Raw genomic sequence first — 6,000 nt, forward strand, 5'->3', positions numbered from 1 at the left:
CTTCAGACAGTTACGTATGGCCTAAAGAGCTCTACATTTCTAGCTACTAGGTGTTTGGTAGAGCTTGTAAAATTATTTGGACATGATTACCCGCTTGCGTCTCAAGCCATTTTGAATAATACATATGTAGATGATGTCATAGCTGGTTCAGATGATATCAATGATCTTTACCAACTTAAAAATGAGTTGATTGAGTTATTTAAATTAGGTAATTTTAAATTACATAAATGGTGCTCTAGCTACCCAGCTGTTCTGGACGATTTGCCAGAAAATTTGAAGTACTTTGAGCAAATAAATCTAGATTCAAGTAATGTGATAAAAACTTTAGGTCTGAAGTACGATATTACTTCAGACACCTTAACATTTGAGTGTCCCCCCTATGATGAGGATACCAATCATACTAAAAGAACAGTTCTTTCATTTATTGGAAAATGTTATGATCCTTTAGGTCTCATAGCTCCTATAATAGTTTCAGCTAAAATATTTATGCAGCTTTTGTGGTCTATGCCCTTGGGCTGGGACACAGCACCAGATGCTGAACTTAAGGCATGGAAAACATTTCTTGCTAATTTAAAAATGATGGGTAGAGTCTCCTTGCCTAGGCTAGTGCATAGTCACGAATGTATGTTGGTAGAGTTAGTGGGTTATGCAGATGCGTCTTTCAAAGCTTTCGGTTGTTGCATTTATGTAAGAGTTTTTAAATCAGACGGAGTTGTAGAGTCGAAATTGCTTTGTGCCAAGTCAAAGGTGGCCCCACTGGCTAAAAGCCTTACTATACCACAGCTGGAACTAAACAGCGCTCTACTATTGGCGCAGCTGGCATCTAGAGTCAGCGAAAAGCTAAAAGCTAGATTTGCGCATAATACATATTTATACAGTGACTCACAAATAGTTTTGTGCTGGCTCAAGTCTACAAAAACAAAAGTCAATACTTATGTTAATAATAGGGTGAAGAAAATTCTGGAACTCACAAACCATGATCAGTGGTCCTATGTAAAGTCATGCGATAATCCCGCGGATTTAATTTCCCGCGGAGTGGAGCCCCAAAGCTTGCAAGGAAAGCAATTGTGGTGGCACGGCCCTGAATATTTGTCACATGGGGATTATGTGCACCCTGCATTTGATAACAAGGCTCTCAGTCAGTCCTTGCATGATAAGCATTTTGATATTAATATTAACGAAGGTTTATCTTGCAATGTTAGTCAGCGGGATGATTCATTCGAGCATCTCTTTGAAAAATATTCTAGTCTACATAGGCTTCAAAATGTTATAGCGTATATTTATCGCTTTTATAAAAATGCTTCTAAGTCAGGTCATCACTATGACTCTACATTGCTAACCCCTAAAGAGCTTCAAGAAGCATTAATTGTCATTATAAAAAATGTGCAAAGGAAACATTTTTCTAACGAAATAGAAATATTGCTGTCAGGTAGGTCTCTTAAATCAGGGATAGCAGATTTACATCCTTTCGTGGACCAGCGTGGTGTCCTTCGCGTGGGCGGCAGGCTGCAAAATGCAGACATTTCGCAAGCTAGAAAGCATCCGCCAATTCTCCCGAAAGGGTCATTTTTTACTTCATTATTGATTAAAACGGAGCACCTGCGTCTTTTGCATTTGGGTGCCAGAGCTGTTCTGAGTTCTCTAGCTCAAAAATATTGGATAATTAATGGTATTAGGGAAGTAAAGAAAGTAGTAAACAAGTGTGTTACATGCTTGCGTCTGAAGGCTGAAGCTGCAAAGCAGTTGATGGGTTCTTTGCCAGTAGAGAGGATTACAGCTAGTAGAGCTTTCCAGTATGTTGGAATTGATTTTTGTGATCCATTTAGCACGAAAGTTGCTAGAATACGAAGACCTCTTGTTACAAAAAGCTATATTGCCCTTTTTGTATGTTTTGCTACAAAGGCAATACATGTAGAGTTAGTGTCGAACCTTACAACTGAAACCTTTCTAGCATGTCTCGATCGTTTCATATCTAGACGTGGCATGCCCACTGTTATTTATTGTGATAATGCTAAAACTTTTAAAGGTGCTGCAAACCAGCTCAAAGAATTGTATGATTTACAATGTTCAAATGAACATAGAGATTCTGTGTATCGATATTGTAATAAGAAATATATTTCATTCAAGTTTATACCAAGCTATGCGCCTCAATTTGGAGGCCTCTGGGAAGCCGGAGTCAAGAGTGTCAAATTCCATTTAAAACGTGTGGTTGGAAATCATTGTTTAACTTTTGAGGAACTTTATTCGGCAATCGTTCAATTTGAAGGGATCTTGAACTCGAGACCCTTGCTATCCTTGGATCCTAATGAGGGTAAATACTTGACACCAGGTCATTTTCTTATTGGTACGGCAATAACAAGTTACCCAGATGTTGATTTAACTGAAGTTCCAGTTAATCGATTAAGAAAGTTTTGGGGCATTGTTACTAGATTAAAGCAGGATTTCTGGAAGACGTGGTCTAAAGACTACCTCTGTCAGTTGCAAAGTCGTCCCAAGTGGAAGCATGACCTACCAAATTTAAAAATAGGTGATTTAGTTCTTGTCAAAAATGTAAACACTGCCCCGTTGTGTTGGCCAATGGGCCGCATAGTTAAGATATTTCCTGGAAAGGATGGTAGAGTCAGAGTGGCCGAGGTGAAAATGGGGGACAAATTGTATGTCAGACCTATTACTAAGCTGTGTCCTTTACCTCTTGACTAAATATTGTCTGTCTCGTTAAATTCTTGTCTTTGATCTGTAAATCTAAATTTAACTCAACTCGCCCGGCCCAATTATGTTCAGGACAAGTCTGAACATAGCTTATAAAATATTGTATACTTAACTTTAGTGTTAATATTTGTTGCTTGCAACATTTTAGAATAAGTTTGTCTTTGACGCGCTGTCAGCGCTCTCTTCATTCTGTGCCATAACTGATGTAGTAGCTTTTAAAATTAGCTTTCAATAAAAGTTGATTATTATATAAATCTAATCGCATTTTGATACAAACAGTGTTTAAATGTAATTAAACGTATGATATGTAAAAAAAATATTACATGTGAAATGTAACACCTTCTTTTTGTAAATTTGATGTCTCCGACCTCTTTTTACGACAAAAAACCAAGCAATAAGGCATTTTTTTTGCTGCTGTGTTCACGCGCGCGTCTAGACTAGGTCTAGTGAAAAATCCGAGCGCAACTAGTTTTATTACCCGCGCTAGATCAGTTGATCTTGTACCTAGGCAGAGGGGAAATAGTGCGAATGCCGCCTCCCTTCCGTGTTGCTCGAAGGTTCCCGATATGGTACACCATGCATTGAGGTTCATATTGCTTATACAAAACAAGTGAGGAAAGCTTGCACTTGTCAGAGTCTTTATGACGTTGGCATTAGTTTTAATTTGGCGTAATCTGTAGAAACGGTTATTTATGGTTTTACGGCACACTCACGTTAAAATATGTACACATTTGAGAACTTCTGTCCGAGGCATAAGGCTCAAAATCGTTAACCTTTTTTTAGAGCTGATAACAGCTGATTAAGTTAATAATTATGTATAGTTTTTAGATGATACGAAAGTAATCCTAACGGGATGCGGATAATGAGCATTATTTATCAATCCTTTGCAAGTAAAGATGATTGGGATCAGGATGATGGGATCTTCGGGTGCCGATAGTGAATTTGACTTTAAAATATTGCGGGCAACCATAAATCAGGCCCGTGAAAAATTTAGCGATCCATAATAGTCGATCGTTATATCCTGAGTTAGTTGAGCTGACGCCAGTTACATAGGACTTATTTTTAACTAATATACAACTCCATAACATCGGAATCACCTGTCAGAATTTCGGTGTTGGCATCAAGTTCAATAATAGGTCACCAATGTGTTCAATGATCACCTACACGTCCTACAATATGATTCTGTAGAATCCACCTACAACACCATAAGTTTTGGTAATGCTGATGCTGGTAATACATCACCACTAGAGCTCCAAGCTGGCCTCATCAGGAGTAAGTAAAAATACAAAAATTTCATCAAAAACATGATACAAGGTAGCTAAATCCATAAAAGTCACTTAAGACCAATACACAACCATAAAAACTGTTGATAGCATTACAAAAAGAAACGGAACATATAAAAACGCAAATGTGCCATATATTTCTGTATGAATATACTCTATACCTTAATGCATGAAGTTCCATATGTGGAACACAGATAAAAAACCTTTTATTTTCAACAAAATGCGTTGTATATTTTCGAACGAGCGAGCGAAGCGAAGTGAAGTTCTTACATTCGACTTTGAACTCACGGCTGGCTAGGGGCACGTCCCGGCATTTCGATGTTTTTAAGCTGAACTATCAGAGGATAATTTGATACTCGAGAATTTAAGTAAAAATATTCTAATTTAAATGAAATTGGGTGAACGTATAGTTGAGGGCATTATATTTTAGTCATTAAATTTTGAGCTTTCTCGAACAAGAGGTTATTGAGCTAGAAGAGCTGAAAGTGCTAAAAAGCTATTTGTGAGGGGTCTTGCTATTCTGGTCATTTTAATTGCAAGAAAGTATGATCGAGTTTGGTATCAAATGAAAGTGCTCGGTTTACAGATTTATTATTTTAGGTTGTATTGTAGGAACAATTGCGTCATAAGTCAGAAACGCGCATGTGACACCCTTAATATATAAACATCCATAGACTACGAAAACCGCTTAGCGTTACTTGTTAGTCTCCTTAGGCTACGGTGGCTAAAATCGAGAAAAAAACTGTTTAAAAATTGAATTTAGCAAGGAGCAAGTACCAGGGCCTCATGAGTTACGAGGTGTCGTTGACCAACTCGCCGTGGGGCGCGGGGCGCGGCGGCCGGGGCGCGTACCAGTATGAAGGTATCGCGGCTATATATTCGCGTATCTTAGCTGTATACTTTTGGTTTGGATTGTTTGTATGATTCTACTAGTTTAAAGACTTTAAAGTATTAGTTTTGTTGACTTGTAGAAAAAGTATTGTATCCAATAGTGATAAGCTTTTCAGTCCCGTGACTACTTGGGCAACTCAGCAAGCTTCGTTGCCTGAACACGGTGCTCGACTGAAGAGCTCTCTATTGTATCGCGATTGTATCAAATACTATTTTTTTTTTGAAGATTTTTTTTTAATTATGAAAATTTTGGAACCCAAAATGGCGGCCATGCTGTATGTCATAAAATTCGTCATGCATATCGTTTTATAGGTCATCGTCATCGTTTTCGAAATCTGCACACCTGTTTCAAATAAGGTATAGATGCATCCTAGTAAGTCAACAACATCTATATCTACTATCGAAATGTACTTTTGATAGTAGTAGTACGAAATGTAATCTGAAAGAAATCAAGTAATGCATTCCTGTAATGAGGAATCGACATTGATTCCAATTACTAGTAATTGTAATATTTGAAAAATGTATTCCTGTTTCCTCAAATGGAATTGTACAAGACTTAGTAATTCGGTATTGTTAGATTACAAAGTAATCTGGGAATCGGTAATCACTGTAATCAGATTGCAAAGTAATTTCAAGTAATCGTGGAATTAGGAATCGAACTACTATTCGAAGGTTAGCTGGAAGAGATCCCTTATAGGGATAAGTTCGCCTTTGTACTTCCATTACTGTAATTTATTTTTGTAAACCTGTGTTGTGTACAATAAAGTGATTACTACTAATACTACTAATACTACTACTACTACTAGTTTTAATTATTTTTCCCTAAGAGTAAACACGTATATTTATCACATATAATTTTATTTCTCAAAACAAGAAAGTCATGCATTGTAGGGTTAAATTTATCATTACGGGACAGCAAACGTGATCAGCAATCATCTTTAGAATGCTGTTTGTGCTAATCCCTGGTTCTACACAGTAATGAGGCCGCTTTCTTGCGTATGATTGCTGCAAAGGCGTTACAGTTCGAGCCTCCGCAAACATGGCTGAAGGGCTACAGAACCTAGGCAGCCCAACCAGTACACTGAAGGCGTTGTGGTACACCACTCGCAGAGCATTA

Source organism: Cydia splendana, chromosome 3, assembly GCF_910591565.1.
Source record: "Cydia splendana chromosome 3, ilCydSple1.2, whole genome shotgun sequence".
Taxonomy (NCBI): Eukaryota; Metazoa; Arthropoda; class Insecta; order Lepidoptera; family Tortricidae; genus Cydia; species Cydia splendana.